Here is an 18,264-nt window from a genome sequence, read left to right as displayed (position 1 = left end):
GCCGGGAGCCATGATCCTGTGAGCAGGTATCAGAAGATAAATGGAAGGGAGAGGGAGCGGTTTTAAGCATTGGCACTGGGAAGATGAAATAATACAGGAGAACAAAGGCCTCTCAGGCTGGGGAAGACACATGAAAAAATATCCATCATCATTAGCCATCAGAGAAATTCACATCAAAACCACATTGAGGTACCACCATACACTAGTTTGAAGGGCAAAGATTAACAAGGTAGGAAACAACAAATGTTGGAGAGGATGTGGAGAAAGAGGAATGCCCTTACACTGTTGTTGCTTTTTAATTTATTTTTTTCAGTGTTCCAAGATTCATTTTTTTTAATTTATTTATTTTTTTCAGCGTAACAGTATTCATTGTTTTTGCACAACACAGTGCTCCATGCAATACATGCCCTCCCTATTACCCACCACCTGGTTCTCCCAACCTCCCACCCCACCCCCTCCAAAACCCTCAGTTTGTTTCTCAGAGTCCACAGTATCTCATGGTTTGTCCCCCCCCCCAAATTCCCCCAATTAACTTCTCTCCACTTCCCAATGTCCTCCGTGTTATTCCTTATGCTCAATAAGTCAGTGAAACTGTATAATTCTTGATTCTCTCTGCTCTATTTATTTTGCTTAACATAATCTCCTCCAGCCCCATCCATATTGATACAAAAGTTGGGTATTCATCCTTTCAGATGGAGGCATAATATTCCATTGTATATATGGACCATATCTTCTTTATCCATTCATCTGTTGAAGGAATCCTAGCTCTTTCTACAGTTTTGTGACTGTAGCCATTGTTGCTATGAACATTGGGGCCCTTCTTTTCACTACAACTGTATCTTTGGGGTAAATACCCAGTAGTGTAATCTCAGGGTCATAAAGTAGCTTTATTTTTAATTTCTTAAGGAATTCCCACACTGTTTTCCAAAGTAGCTACACCAGCTTGCATTCTCACCAACAATGTAAGAGGGTTCCCTTTTCTCCACATCCTCTCCAGCACTTGTTGCTTACTGTCTTGTTAATTTTGGCCATTCTAACTGGTGTAAGGTGGTATCTCAATGTGATTTTGATTTGAATCTCCCTGATGGCTAATGATGAACATTTTGTCATGTGCTGTTAGCCATTTGTATGTGTTCTTTGGAGACGTGTCTGTTCATGTCTTCTGCCCATTTTTTGACATAATTATCTGTGTTTTGAGTGTTGAGTTTGAAGAGTTCTTTATAGATCTTGGATATCAGCCCTTTGTAGTGTCATTTGATAACTCTAACCTTCCTTCACTGTATTTGGGAATTAAAGCTGGTGCAGCCACTTTGGAAAACAGTGTGGATATTCCTCAAAAAATAAAAAAAAATAGAGCTATCCTATGATACTGCAATTACACTACCAGGTATTTACCCCAATGATACAGATGTAGTGAAAAGAAGGGCCATCTGTTCCTCAAAGTTCATAACAGCAATTTTCACAATTGCCAAACTGTGGAAACAGCCAAGATGCCCTTCAACAGATGATTGGATAAAGAAGATATGGTCCATATATACAATGGAATAATACTCAGCCATCATAAATGATGAATACCCAACTTTTGCATCAACACGGATGAGACTGGAGGGCATTATGCTGAGTAAAGTAAGCCAAGAGGAGAAAGTCAACCATCATATGGTTTCACTTACTTGTGGAGCATAAGGAATAACATGGAAGACCTTAGGAAAAGGGTGGCAAAAGTGAAGGGGTGGAAAATGAAGGGGGAGATGAACCATGAGAGATTATGAACTCTGAGAGACCAACTGAGGGTTTTAGAATGGAGGAGGGTGGGGGGATGGGTGAGCCTGGTGGTGGGTATTAAGGCAGGCACGTATTGCATGGAGCACTGGATGTTACATGTAAACATTGATTCTTGGACTACTACATCAAAAACTAATGATGTATTGTATGGTGACTAACATTATAAAATAATAAAAAAGAACAATGAAAAGACTCAAAGACAAATGAAGAGACAAAGATAAAGTACAAATAGATGATTTCTAAGTGTCTCAACTCTGACAAAAACAAATTTCAACCCTGATAACATAGCAAGAATAAATTTCAAATCCAGTCTAATTCCTTACTGCTTAACCTAAGCTCAAGTGACCCAATGTCACTTTACCTTCTATCCTTGCCTCTGTCAGGACTAGGGTAATTTTTGGAAGTGTGAATTTCCTCTGCTTCTCCATCTATAAGTGGCATTCTGGGAAGGAAGCTGTGTCAGTGTGCACAATGTTGCACAATGAATGAATGAATGATGATGAAAACTACAAAGTCTTTGGAATGATAGAGAAATAGGTTTGAATTCCTGCTCAGTCACTTAACTGACAGCACAGTCCAGGAAAATTACTCAATCTTTCTCATAGGGTCTCAGGGGACTGAAGAAGTTTCCATATAGGATAGGTCTAGCACAGGGTCAACACATCACAGTGTCCTTTCCCATTACAACTGAACTGCTTCACTGAGTCATCTCAGCTCATATAGGAATTTGGGGACTCTTTAAGTTACATCTTACATTGCCCTCAAACAACACGACCATTTGCTTTATTTTGAAAAGCTAAGAATTGTGAATAGGAAAAGAATCCAGAGTAATAAAACAACAGATTTTTTTTCTCCAAGAATTTTTCTTACTCACAGAAGAATGTTGCATCATCATAGCACCTAAAGCAATAACTATGGTAATTATTAACATTCCCCCCAAACTTTCTTCAAACTGCTGATCTATAAAATGTTTGTATTTCTGCATAAAGGTGTAGAATTATCATCTCGTTGTTATTATATACATAATAAGTCTTTTCTTCCAATTTTCATGATGGTCTTATAGTTCTCCACACTCTTGCCAAATACAGTGAAAAATCTATAACTCAGAGAGAAAAAGAGCTCAATGATAAGTATGTTTAAAGAAAACCTAAAGGAAAACTGTGGAGGCCAGTGTCCTTCTGTGCTCCCAGAAGGAATATAACGTAGAATTATCATAACATGGGGGTTTTGGTGAGGTCTTCTGGGATCTGATAGTTCTTTACAACAGGAACATAATAAAATTACCACCGAGACAGATCTTACTGAGAAAGTCTTTCCTTGGTTCCAAAGGAAAATTTTCTCTCTTGTCATTGCCTCTGAAAAACAGGACTACCACTGCCTCCCCAGTCCTGATGCACATCCCTTCATGCAGAGATTTCTGACTAAACAGGGACAATGTCAACCCCATGTATGTACATATGTCTTCAGCTTGGATATGTAGGTTGACTCTACTCCTGTCTGATTTTATGTCCACTGTCAACTTGTTCAAGGGCCTTTGATTTCCCTCCTTTATCAAATGAAGATAGCCAAATAAGAATTTCTCAGAATCAAATCTCTTTTACCCTAACAGTGGACAGAAGTGTGAACATAGGTTGCAAGCTCTCTAGGGTTTTCCTGGAGAAACCATTGTGCAGTGGCACCAACAAAATTGGAAAACCACTGAAAATTGAATGACTCATCCAAGATTATGAACAAGAGAAGCCCAATTCCTGCTTGGGTACAGATAAAAAAGACAACAGAGTCTTTTTCCTGATTACCCTTAATGTCATTAAGTCTGAGGAAGCCCCTGCTATTGTGCATGCTGGGATCTTACAATGTCACAAAGTCAGAAGGGATCGGTAAGAAAAACTTCTCCATTACTAACCTTCAACTCCTTTCTCACTTGAGCAGCCACAGCAGATCCTTTCCCCACTCTTAATCACTGCTTCATAAGTTGTTGGAACAGGAAGGGCCTTTTGCACATATGTAGCTTAATGCTCACACAGCAAATGGGATGTGGGAAACCAGGGAGGGCAAATGTCTTGTCCAAGTCCAGTTATCCACAGAGACAAGGCTGCAGCTATATTTCCAAAGATCACAGAATAGCTTCCAAGAGTCTTCTTCTTTCAACATATCAGAGGGCTTATTTTCCAATTTGTTTTAATAAGGAATCTATTTTTCTGTGGGAGATAGAATTCTATAAATTTCTCCTTTTATTCCAAGAAAATATTGTCATCACTGAATGTATTTTCTCACTTTGCTTTCCCTGATAAAGATTTGTGTGGCTTTCTAAAAATGGAGATGATTGTTCACATTACTCAAATGTATTTCTGTTGGTATGTTCACTTTTTCAGTTAGAGAAGCATAACCTCTTTCAGAAACAAATCCTAAATTTCTGGCACAGTAGCCCTGGTGTTGGTGAGAACAGAAGAGTATTTTCTTTGATGCATATCTGAGCAGTTTCACACACTCAAGCACCTGGAAAACAAAATCTTTTTATTCTCTGAATACTGTTCCTGGTAATTTAGAAAAGTCATTTGTTGACCAGTCAGTTCTGATCTTCTTTTTCTCTTCTTTCTTTCTTCCTTCCTCCCTTCATTCCTTCCTTCATTCCTTTCTCTTTCCCTCCCACCCTCCCTTTCTTTCTCTTTCTTTTTATTTGCTCTCATCATCTCCATTTTCTATCAGCACTTCTCCATCATTGCTGCTCCCATCAAACAGATATTTGGGTCAATTAATTGGAAGAAAACTTATAAAATATCAGATGCGAGAGGGGGACAAGATGGTGGGGAAGTAGGAGGAGGTGCCATTTCAACCTATACCCTAAAGTGAGCTGATTACCTACCAAAGAACTCTGATCACCCATGAAATCAGTCTGAGAGCAGAATTATACACGTCAGGATCTCTAAGGGGACAGAAGTCACCAGTAGGCAGGTAAAGCTGAGTGGGAATGTCGGACTGATATTGGAAGATAAACAAAAGGGGGAGGGAGCCACCAGAGGCGACTAATTGGAAAGTACTACCCCAAAACGAGAGTGCCCTGTGACTGGGGACCAGCATTAACTTGGAATCTGGTTGAAAGCAGTCAAAAAGAGCAAAGGATCATGGGGGGAAATTGTGGGAATTGGGGCAGTTAGGGACAGGGGATTAAATCCACAGACCCAGGACAGCTTCCCTTGGCACTGAGCCAGAGAGAGTGTGGTGGAGAAACAAGGTCTTGGTCCCTGAGCTGCCAGTGCGCCCAAGAACGTGTGGGGTCCAGCTCTTGTGAGGGGCTGGGAGCCTCATCAGATGGCAGAAAGCAAGGCCCCGCCATCAGAGCTTAAGACGCGCCAGCCCCACACTCTCCCTTGAGAGAGGTGTGGGCAGGCACCACCAGCCCAGTGCTCAGTCTTAGACCCCCACCATCAGAGCCTGAGAAACGCTCCCCTGGGAGAGTGCACGCAGGCACCATCTGGGAGCTCTCAGACCCAGAAAGACCAGGAACTCCCAGCCTGGACCAGCAGGAAAATCTCAGTGTGCAATTGCTGCTTGGAACCTCTCTGGCAGTCTGGAGCTGCCCAGACAACCACAGCTGCCGTGGTTTTGGATACAAGTGGAGATCCTGCATCCCCAGGGACCGTGACACAGAACCTGCTCTGCCAGCAGCCAAGGGGGAATTTATGTGCTTTCAAACACCCACAGTGGAGCAGGCTGAGGCTTCTCTCTGAGAGGGATGTCGGGGTGCAGTTTGCTTTCCTCTAAACCTCCAAAAAGCATCAAAAGCTGTCAAGGTGAGAGAAAACAGATGAACAAACATAAAAACCTCCAGAGAACAAAAGCCTGAAAAAACCGGTCTTCTCAGAGCCCATCCCCTTGAGGGGAGTGGGAGGACTTAACTCAGGGAACATCATTGACTGAAAACCCACGTGGTGGCAGGCACCTCGCCCAGAAAACCAACCAGAAAAAGGAAAAAAGAAAACAAGAGAACAACCATCACTACTTCATAGATACAACTTTTATTTTTAAATCGTTCCCACTATTCTGGTTCATTTTTTTTTTTTGTATAGATAATTTTTTAACCTATTTACCATCACAGTGAGATGTCCAGTTCATCAAATTCTGTGTATTTGTGTTTGTCCTGATAGTATATAAATCTTATACTTGGCATTCTTTCTGTTGAGGTTCTTCTTCTTCTTTTTTTTTTTTTTGCTTTTATAAATATACATTTTTTTTTTCCTCTTGGTATATACTTTTATCAGTTTTTCTTGTCTGTTTTTGTTTGTATGCTTCATAAATCTTACCTTGGGGCCCATTTGGGCTGAGCCTTCTCTTTTATCTTCCCTTTTTCCTCTCTCTCTCTCTCTCATTTTTTTTCTTTTCCTTTTCTTTTTGCTCTCATCTGGGTGGGGAATCCTGATTGTTCAGAAGTGTTCCATGGTGCACCTTGACTGCACCACAGTTGATACATCCAGCTACATTCAATCAGTCATCTCTCACCAAAATGACTAGGAGGAGAAATGCCCAACAGAAGAAAAATACAGAGGATGGGCCTTTTACAACAGAGCTAATGGCTATCAACATAGACAATATGTCAGAAAGGGAATTCTGGCTAACAATTATCCAGGCAATAGCTAGGTTGGAGAAAGTCATGGATGACCAAACTGAATTGATTAGGGCAGTACTGAAAGCTACCAGCAATGATGTTCACAATGTTAGGGCAGAACTGAAAGCCACCAGGGATGATGTTCAAAATGCTTTCAATGAATTCCAATCTAATCTAAATGCTCTAAAAGCTAGGGTAACTGAGACAGAAGATAGAATTAGTGATCTGGAGGACAAACAGATAGAAAGAAAGGATCAGGAGGAAGTCTGGAACAAACAGCTCAGAAGCCACGAAAACAGAATCAGAGAAATAAATGATGCCATGAAACATTCCAACGTCAGAATTATTGGAATCCCTGAAGGGAAGGAGAAAGAAAGAAGTCTAGAAGATATAGTGGAATAAGTTGTCTATGAAAATTTTCCCAATCTGATGAATGGAACCAGTGTTCATATAATAGAGGCAGAATGGTTCCCCCCCCCAAGATAATAGATTCTCGAAAGTCCTTGAGACACCTGATAGTAAGAATGAAGAATTATAACTGTAGGCAGACCCTCTTGAAAGCAGCTAGGACAAAGAAGCTCCTTACATACAGAGGAAAGCCCATTAGAATAACATCAGACCTGTCCACAAAGACCTAGCAAGCCAGAAAGGGCTGGCAAGATATATTAAGGGCACTAAAGGAGAAGAACATGCAGCCAAGAATACTTTATCCAGCAAAACTGACATTCAGATTGGATGGAGAGATAAAGAGTCTCCAAGACTGGCAAGGCTTAAGAGACTATGCAACCACCAAGCCGACACTGGAGAAAATATTAAGGGAGGTTCTATAAAAGAGAAAAAATCCTAAGAATATCATTGGACAGAAATACAGAGACAATCTACAGAAGGACTTCAATGGTAACATGATGTCAATAAAAACTTATCTATCAATAATCACTCTCAATATAAATGGCCTAAATGCACCCATAAAACGACACAGGGTTGCAGATTGGATAAAACGACAGGACCCATTCATATGTTGTCTACAAGAGACCCATTTTGAACTTAAGGATACATCCAGATTGAAAGTGAAGGGATGGAGAAGCATCTTTCATGCCAGTGAGCCTCAAAAGAAGGCCGGGGTAGTGATTCTCATATCAGATAAATTAGATTTTAAACTAAAGACTGTAGTCAGAGATACAGAAGGAAACTACATAATTCTTAAAGGGACTACCTACCAAGATGATCTAACAATTGTAAATATCTATGCCCCCAATATGGGAGCAGCCAATTACATAAGAAAACTATTAATCAAGATGAAGAGTCATACTGATATGAATACATTAATAGTAGGAGATCTTAACATGCCTCTCTCAGTAATAGACAGATCATCCAAACAGAAAATCAATAAAGAAACAAACGCATTGAATGACACATTGGACCAGATGGACTTCATAGATATATACAGAACATTTCACCCTAAAACAATAGAATACTCATTCTTCTCAAGTGCACATGGAACCTTCTCCAGAATAGACCACATACTGGGTCACAAATCAGGACTCAACCAATACCAAAAGACTGAGATTATTCCCTGCATATTCTCAGATCACAATGTTTGAAACTAGAGCTCAATCACAAGGAAAAGTTCGGAAGGAACTAAAACACCTGGAAGCTAAAGACCACCTTGCTTAAGAACCCTTGGATCAACCAGGAGATCAAAGAACTTAAACAATTCATGGAAATTCATTCAAAGAGAATGAAGACACTTCAGTCCAAAACCTATGGGATACAGCAAAGGCGGTTCTAAGGGGGAAATACATAGCCATCCAAGCCTCCCTCAAAAACATTGAAAAATCAAGAATGCACCAGCTGTCTCTACACCTTAAAGAACTGGAGAATCAACAACAAATCAAACCAACTCCATACATAAGAAGGGAAATAATCACGATTAGAACAGAGAACAATGAGGTTGAAATCAGAGATATAGTAGAATGTATCAATGAAACTAGAAGCTGGTTTTTTGAAAGAATCAATAAGATTGATAAACGAATGGCCATACTAATTCAAAAGAGAAGAGAGAAAGCCCAAATTAATAAGATTATGAATGAAAAGGGAGAGATCACAACTAACACCAAGGAAATAGAAACAATCATCAGAAATTATTACCAACAATTATATGCCAATAATCTAAGCAACCTAGATGAAATGGATGCACTCCTGGAAAACTATAAACTCCCAAAATTGAACCAGGAAGAAATTGGCAATCTGAATAGACCAATATCCAGTAACGAGATTGAAGAAATGATCAAAAGCCTCCCAAAAAACAAGAGCCCAGGACCTGATGGATTCCCTGGGGAATTCTACCAAACCTTCAAAGAAGAAATAATACCTATTCTCCTGAAGCTGTTTCAAAAAATTGAAGCAGAAGGCAAACTTCCAGACTTTTTATGAAGGCAGCATTACCCTGATCCCCAAACCAGGCAAGGACCCTACCAAAAAGGGGAATTTCAGACCAATATCACTGATGAATATGGATGCTAAGATTCTCAACAAGATCCTAGCAGACAGAATCCAACAGAACATTAAAAAGATTATCCACCATGACCAGGTGGGATCCATCCCTGGGTTGCACGGATGGTTCAACATTCACAATTCAATCAATGTGATAGAACAAATCAATAAGAGAAGAGAGAAGAACCACCTGGTCTTCTCAATTGATGTAGAAAAAGCATTTGACAAAATCCAGCATCCATTCCTGATTAAAATGCTTCAAAGTATAGGGATAGAGGGAATATTCCTGAACTCCATAAAGTCTATCTATGAAAGACAGATAGCACATATCATCCTCAATGGGAAAAAGCTTTCATCCTTCCCATTGAGATCAGGAATGCGACAAGGATGCCCACTCTCACCACTCTTGTTCAACATAGTATGAGAAGTCCTAGCAACAGCAATCAGACAACAAAGAGAAATAAAAGGTATCCAAATTGGCAAGGAAGAAGTCAAACTCTCTCTCTTCGCAGATGACATGATTCTTTATATGGAAAATCCCAAAGACTCCACCCCCAAACTACTAGAACTCATACAGCAATTCAGTAACGTGGCAGGATACAAAGTCAATGTACAGAAATCAGTGGCTTTCTTATACACTAACAATGAAAATACAGAACGGGAAATTAGAGAATTGATTCCATTTACTATAGCACCAAGAACCATAAGATACCTGGGAATAAACCTAACCAAAGAGGTAAAGGATCTGTACTGGAGGAACTACAGAACACTCATGAAAGAAACTGAAGAAGACACAAAAAGGTGGAAGGAAATTCCATGCTCTTGGATCAGAAGAATAAACATTGCTAAATGTCTATACTGCCTAGAGCAATCTATACTTTTAATGCCATTCCAATCAAAATTCCACCGGTATTTTTCAAAGAGCTGGAACAAATAATCCTAAAATTTGTATGGAATCAGAAGAGACCCCGAATTGCTAAGGAAATGTTGAAAAACAAAACTGGTGGCATCACATTACCTGATTTCAAGCTTGACTACCAAGCTGTGATCACCAAGACAGCATGGTACTGGCATAAAAACAGACACATAGACCAGTGGAAGAGAGTGGAGAGCCCAGAGATGGACCCTCAACTCTATGGTCAAATAATCTTCGACAAAACAGGAAAAAAATATACAGTGAACAAAAGAAAGTCTCTTCAATAAATGGTGCTGGGAAAACTGGACAGCGATATGTAGAAGAATGAATCTTGACCATTCTTTTACACCGTACACAAAGATAAACTCGATATGGATAAAAGATTTCAACATGAGACAGGAATCCATCAGAATCCTAGAGGAGAACATAGGTAGTAACCTCTTCGATATCAGCCACAGCAACTTCTTTCAAGATATGTCTCCAAAGTCCAAGGAAACAAAAGCGAATATGAAATTTTGGGACTTCATCAAGATCAAAGCTTCTGCACAGCAAAGGAAACAGTCAACAAAACAAAGAGGCAACCCACGGAATGGGAGAAGATATTTGCAAATGACAGTACAGACAAAAGGTTGATATCCAGGATCTATAAAGAACTCCTCAAACTCAACACGCACAAAACAGATAATCATATCAAAAAATGGGCAGAAGATATGAACAGACACTTCTCCAACGAAGACACACAAATGGCTGTCAGACACATGAAAAAATGTTCATCACCACTAACCATCAGGGAGATTCAAATTAAAACCACATTGGGATACCACCTTACACCAGTTAAAATGGCCAGAATTAGCAAGACAGGAAACAGCATGTGTTGGAGAGGATGTGGAGAAAGGGGAACCCTCTTACACTGTTGGTGGGAATGCAAGTTGGTGTAGCCACTTTGAAGAACAGTGTGGAGATTCCTCAAGAAATTAAAAATAGAGCTTCTCTATGACCCTGCAATTGCACTACTGGGTATTTACCCCAAAGATACAGATGTAGTGAAAAGAAGGGCCATCTGTACCCCAATGTTTATAGCAGCAATGGCCCGGTCGCCAAACTCTGGAAAGAACCATGATGCCCTTCAACGGACGAATGGATAAGGAAGATGTGGTCCATATACACAATGGAGTATTATTCCTCCATCAGAAGGGATGAATACCCAACTTTTGTAGCAACATGGACGGGACTGGAAGTGATTATGCTGAGCGAAATAAGTCAAGCAGAGTGAGTCAAGTATCATAGGGTTTCACTTATTTGTGGAGCATAACAAAGAACATGGAGGACATGGGGAGATGGAAAGGAGAAGGTAGTTGAGAGAAATTGGAAGGGGAGATGAACCATGAGAGTCTATGGACTCTGAAAAACAATCTGAGGGTTTTGAAGGGGTGGATGGTGGGAGTTTGGGGGAACCTGGTAGCGGGTAATAGGGCGGGCACTTATTGCATGTTGCACTGGGTGTGGGGCAAAAACAATGAATACTGTTTAGCTGAAAAGAAATTTAAAAAATATATAAAAAATAAAATAAAATATCAGATGCCATAAAGCCTGTATTCAAGGAATTTCAAAGAATTCAGAAGGTAAATCACCAGTATCAGGTTTCTACCTGCTGGTCCTGCCATGAAGCTCAGGAGAAGGGTCACATTTTGGTAGAAGCTTTAACAAATGTGAGAGATAACCTCTAACCATGATGAATCAAAATATTTGTAGAGGGGACTATGCTCATAGTAACTCCTCCTGGTATGTAACTTTGTTCTTTTTTGGTCCTGTGAATGAAGAACTAATAGATGCTTTTTTTTAGAAAAACAAACGAACAAACAAACAATGCAGAATGTAGAACAAACAATGTAGAATCTACTTAGCATATGGACTGCAAGTTTTCAGCTCCTGGTCACAATATATGGAAACAAAACTGCTTTGTAAAATGTTTATTGACTTGCCAGCTTGTAAGCAGATTGAAATTCCACCTTTTGGAAAATTTATACACAAAAGGATAGGTACAGGCTTGAAATCAAAATATTTCTCTGACCGTGTCTTTGATACATTTGTGTAAGTTATTGATTCAAGATATTTTCCACCCTTTTAAAGGATGTTTAAAGGATGTTTTAAAGCATGTTTTCCAAGCCCTTTAAAGTGAGACATTCTTTGATGAAGTAGCTGTAGTAGTAATAGTGCTCTTTCTCTAAACTATATGCTTGCTTTTAATCTCATCCTTAAGAGCAGTTCAAAAAATTTAGCCTTTACAGTGGATAACTATAGAAATCAATAAATCAACATAATATTATTACTCTAGCTCCTTAGTGGGTAGACAGAATTTAATCAAAATCTATACTATTGTGCCTCTTATGATATTGCCTAGAGATGGTCCAGTTTAATGAAATTTGTGATCTCAGAAAACCATTCATCTCGAGTCCATGAAAACAAGCTGTCGGCATGGTATTTCATCCCTGTTTGTTCATTTACTGAAGACCATTTCTATGTTAGAACTTGAGGTAAAAGGGTGCACAAGACACAGTCACAACACTCAAAAAGCTTGTAGCCTAGTGCGTAAGTATGCTAGATTGCTACTTGATTGAGCCCGGTGTATTTTGGCCTGTGATTGCCAGACACAGACAATGTTGGATTCAGGAACTCCTTTGATTTCTTAATTTATATAATATTTATTGCTTATCAAATCTACATATTTGTTTAGCAGAAAATTTGATAAATGGGCCCCAAACCATCCAATTAAAGACAATATTTTTTTTCACTTTTTAAAAATTTCTTTTCAGTGTAACAGTATTCATTGTTTTTGCACCACACCCAGTGCTCCATGCAATAAGTGCCCTCCCTATTACCCATCACCTGGTTCCCCAACCTCCCACCCCCACCACTTCAAAACCCTCAGGTTCTTTTTCAGAGTCCATAGTCTCTCATGGTTCATCTCCCCTTCCAATTTCTCTCAACTCCCTTCTCCTCTCCATCTCCCCATGTCCTCCATGTTCTTTGTTATGCTTCACAAATAAGTGAAACCATATGATACTTGACTCTCTCTGCTTGACTTATTTCGCTCAGCATAATCTCTTCCAGTCCCGTCCATGTTTCTACAAAAGTTGGGTATTCATCCCTTCTTCTGGAGGCATAATACTCCATCGTGTATAAGGACCACATCTTCCTTATCCATTCATCCGTTGAAGGGCATCTTGTTTCTTTCCAGAGTTTGGCAACCGGGCCATTGCTGCTATAAACATTGGGGTACAGATGGCCCTTCTTTTTACTACATCTGTATCTTTGGGGTAAATGCCCAGTAGTGCAATTGCAGGGTCATAGGGAATCTCTATTTTTAATTTCTCGAGGAATTAAAGTCAATAATATTATTAACTAATATTTATTGAGAGTCAGACACCATACTGCCTTGTTTCTCTGCCTTATCTCAATCCCTAAGAGCATTATATAGGGGATGTTCTTATTCCAGTTTCTCTGATGGGAAACTGAGACTTAGAGAGTTCAATATTTGCCTACATGCACATGACTAGTTTCTATGGCAAATTTTGGGAACAAATAGATTGTTGTTTGTTCCTTAGTGCACAGTCTATACCATTATATGCTATGAGAAACATTAAGCCATAAATGTATTCTGAATATATAGTCTTTTGTAACCTGATGTTTTAAATAGACTATGTAGTTGAATGTGTAATAGTAATAGCTCAAAATTTGTATGATTCTTCATGCAGAAAACAATGCTTCTGCTTCTAATCATGGCACTAAAATTTCTTCTTTTCCTCCCAAGACATCAAGGAAGTCATGTTGAATCTGCATTTATTAAATTCTCACAATGTGATACTTAGAGTATTTTTATAAAAGGGCAAGTCCTTTTGACACCATTCCATTCAATCTTTCTTTTTTGGGATCTAATCTACTGGGACTATGGAAGCTGGCAGAAGAACAGGAGCAGTTGTACTACATGCAAGACTCAGCTGCAGAACTCAGAGCTGCCTTTGCACTCCTGCTGGGACAGCTGCAGAAAGACCAAACTAAATAGGATCTTCTGATGAGCAGCTCAAGGTTTTAAATCAATATCCTGGAACTTGTTGGGGTAATTTGAATTTCAAAGGAACAGTCTTGCAGGAATAAATGGGTTAAGAGATCATCATTAACATTTCCTCAAAATGTTGAAAATAAAACATTTCATACTCTCAAAATTCATCTGTTCTTGTATCAGAGAGGACTGAATTCTGGAAAGAAATTACTTTATAATCTAACCAGATATCCATTCCCTCAGTGTGTAGAAATACAAAAATATATCCCTATAAAATATTGAACATTCAAATATTGAATATTAAAATATATTATTTCTATTTTTGTTCCTCTGTAAAATCATAAAAGTAGTAACTCTAAGTTGCACTCTAGGAAAAGAAATGGTACAATACATGAAAATCTTTTAAGAGAAAAGATTTAGAAGTTTCCAAAACATAGTGAGAAAAGGTAAAATCAGACTCTCCAATGTGTATGAGTGAGTTGGGAAAGACAGACACAATCTGTCCAGGCAGAGAGGGGGGGTCATCCATTCTTGACTGTGTTCATACCTAATGTGATTTTGCTTGAGATTCATCTTTGTTTAATGTTAGCAGTGTCTATTTACATATAAATATTGAAAAATACAAACATATTTTAAAAGAGGTGCACAGGGAATTTTCTGTAAAAGATTTTCAGACAGTGTACCTGGAATAACTGGAAGAGCAGCAAAGTGCTTGGTCCTGGCACAATTCTCAGGGTTACAGATAAAATATTTTTTAATTCTTCCCTGTAGTTGGGGAAGGGAGGCAGTGATGCTGGGGTGTGGGTAGAGTGGGGGCAGGCTATGTGCTGGTGCTGGCTCAGAATTCTAAAATTGGTCCCAGTTTGGTCATAAATAGCAGTGGGATCCTTGGAGAAGTAGTTGACTCTGTCCTAGTCCTGGGGGTAGTTGCTGCCTGAGCTAGCATGGAAGACAGTAACAAGGAGTTAACTAGCTAGAGTATCTGGGATTCTCTACAGGGTGGAGCTGTTAGGTCCCTTAGATATTTCTGTGTTGAAAAATTGTATAGAAATTTGTATTTTATTTATATGATTCCAAAAATAATGAAAAGAAAATAATTAACAAAAAATTGATAAACTCGTCTTTTTGTTTGAAGGTGATTTGTATCAGGTATCAACATACTAAACTGTGGAAACATATCCAAGAATGTCTTAAGCTGCGTTTGTTTTTTCTAAATTCAGTCTAGTAAATTTTTCATTCTTCACTAGACTTCGAGATAAAATTTTGCTGGATGAGGGAGAACATTTACAGGGATGTTTCTACCCTAAAGGATCTAGTCAAATAAATGTTTTCAAAGAATTTTCACAAGGCTGTTGAAACTTTGGAAAAGTGAAAGAAATATTTTTGTACTTTTCTGATTGTGATCATAGGCACACATGAATTGATAAACTGAAAAGCAAATTTCTAGCCCCGTTTTTTTTTCCCAACTGACTGCAATATAAATTCTAGCAACCTCATTAAATACTTGTAATTTGTGAGGTCTTGAAAATTTTATTTTTACGAGACTGAGGTGCAGAGAAAGATGTGGACTATGATTCTGGCTCTTTTACTTTCTGTATACTCATCCTTCAGCAAATAAATTTTCACTCACCAATGATTGCTTTCTTAGCAGTATAAAAGTAATATGTATATGCCCATTAGGCAGAAATTTGGAAAAAAATTAAAAATTAAAGAATTATGACACTTATTCTGTTAGCATTTGCTATATTTCCACCCATTCACTCTGTCAATGTAACAACCATCTCAAGTAGATGCTGTGTAACTAAATGATATTAAATATGAAAATATCTACTGCATGGGTTGGTACATGGCCAATCATTAAAAAAGTCAGTTCTACAAATTCCAATTATCACCCAGTAGAGTTTTTGAAATCAGGAGTATCGAAAAATGTATTAATTTTGATCTAGTCTACAGGTCACTTTAGAACAATTGGTCATTATTTGTAGAATACTTTCAATTTATAAGACTCATTTTGGATGTTTCTAAAAATGAGTAGAATGTAGTAAGCAATACCTCATATATTGTTAGCCTCAACCTAAGCTGATCTCTCCCTTTTCAGTGGAAACATCTGGATGTAAACAAGGGAGAGGTTTTATAATTGAATATATAAAATTATGCTAATATAAATAAAAAGTCAAAAATTCACTTTTTAAATAAAACTTTTTATTTATTGTTTATTTGAGAAAGCATGCATGCAAGAGAGAGAGAGGGGGAGAGAGAGAGAGAGTGAGCAGACAAGAGTTGGGATGAGAGGCAGACAGAAAGGGAGAAGCAGACTTCCAGCTGAGCATGGAGCTCAGTGTGGTGAGCTCCATCCCAAGACCCTGGGATCATGACCTGAGCCAAAGACAGATACTTAAAAGACTGAGCCACCCAGGCATCCCTCACATATTCACTTTTAATAATTTATATCTTTGTTAGGTTATATCTACAAATCAAAAATTATATTATTATAAATAGCATGAGAAATACCTCCTTTTTTTAAACCCACATTTCATTAAAAATTTTGTTCAGATTCTTCAACTCTATATAAAATGCATATATTGGAGCAAATTTCGAAAGTCATCTTAGGGCCTGAGTTTCTGGGGATACCTTAATGATGATGTCTTTGAATATTTATTGGAAGACACATTTATCCACTTAAAAAATAAAAGCCTTTTTTTCATTTATTTTGTTATTATGTGTATGTACGATGTAAGCATAGAGTATAGAGACTTTAATGCTATGTAGTATTTACTAAATCCATATTAAACTTATTTATTTATGTATTTATTTTTTATTGATACTAGCTCTAAACTGGCTTTAATTGAGTCTATTTCAGGTTGATATCTTGTCCAAGTGCATTGTTTAATCAAAGAAGAGTATTGGAAGACCATCTTTTAAAATGAGAGATTGCCCAAACTAAAACATAAGGCAACCTCTGTTCTATGAGGCTTAATTTTGGAGTGAAAGTTTCATCTTCTGCTCTGGCATTTCAGTTTGCTTGACTTCTAAATGTTTTGCATCTATATCACAGAGAAGGATTTGCAAATATCTTTTACCATTTTTCATGTCACCTTTGATGTAGACCTTACCTAAATATTAAGCTCTAGGGCTGGAAAAGAAAAAGCTCCAGTGCACAAACTATTTCTTATTTATTTATGTACTTATTTATTTTTCAGGTCTTGAAAAAGTTTATTTATATACATTTAACTTTTTATTAGAAGTTTTAAAAGTAGGTAGACCAAGCTATTGTGGGGGTTTTTTTGAACTTTATTTTATTTTTTCAGTGTTCCAAGATTCATTGTTTATGCCTCAGACCCAGTTCTCCATGCAATATATGCCCTCCTTGACACCCACAACCAGGCTCACCCAACTCCCCAAAACCTCCCTTCCAAAACCCTCAGTTTGTCTCTCAGAGTCTACATTCTCTCATGGTTCATCTCCTCCTCCAATTTCCCCCAACTCCCTTCTCCTCTTCTTCTCCCAATGTCCTCCATGTTATTCCTTATGCTCCACAAGTAAGTAAGACCATATGATAATTTAATCTGTTTCACTTATTTCACTCAGCATAATATCATTTATTTATACTCCCTATTTTCAAAATCTATTTGAAAATTGCTAAGATAAAATATGAAATAGTAGGCAATGGAATAAAAATAGAACCAAAGAACTAAGGAAATGAAAACAGAAGAAGAAAGGCCTGTGATTATCTAGCACGAAGCTTATAGGGTAAAATTTTATGTTCGAAGGTAAGTGAAAAATGTATTAGTACCGCAATGTTTATTGCAGCAATGGCTACGGTCGCCAAACTGTGGAAAGAACCAAGATGCCCTTCAATGGATGAATGGATAAGGAAGATGTGGTACATATACACAATGGAGTATTATGCCTCCATCAGAAAGGATGAATACCCAACTTTTGTGGCAACATGGACGGGACTGGAAGAGATTATGCTGAGCGAAATAAGTCAAGCAGAAAGAGTCAAGCATCATATGGTTTCACTTATTTGTGAAGCATAACAAAGAACATGGAGGACATGGGGAGATGGAGAGGAGAAGGGAGTTGTGGGAAATTGGAAGGGGAGATGAACTATGAGAGACTATGGACTCTGAAAAAGAACCTGAGGGTTTTGAAGGGGCAGGGGGGTGGGAGGTTGGGGAACCATGTGGAGGGTAATAGAGAGGGCATGTATTGCATGTATTGCATGGAGCACTGGGTATGGTGTATAAACAATGAGTACTGTTAAGCTGAAAATAAATAAATAAATTAATTAATTAAAAAAAAGAAATTCCAATATAGATTGTACTTTTAGTGAACATTTCCTAAGGCAGAACAAAATTCTGATACCTGCATTATTTGATTAGGTTACTCTAAGAACATTTCTGAAAA

General features: G+C 38.2%; 1 gene segment (V, D, J or C); it reads left to right on the top strand.

Annotated features, from left to right (window-relative positions):
• Positions 1-18,264, top strand: part of LOC123951553 — a 51,818-nt gene that overhangs the window by 9,663 nt on the left and 23,891 nt on the right.

Source organism: Meles meles, chromosome 10 (genome assembly GCF_922984935.1).
Source record: "Meles meles chromosome 10, mMelMel3.1 paternal haplotype, whole genome shotgun sequence".
Lineage (NCBI taxonomy): Eukaryota > Metazoa > Chordata > Mammalia > Carnivora > Mustelidae > Meles > Meles meles.
Note: the sequence above shows the minus strand (reverse complement) of the source record. Positions and strands in the feature narration are given on the sequence as shown.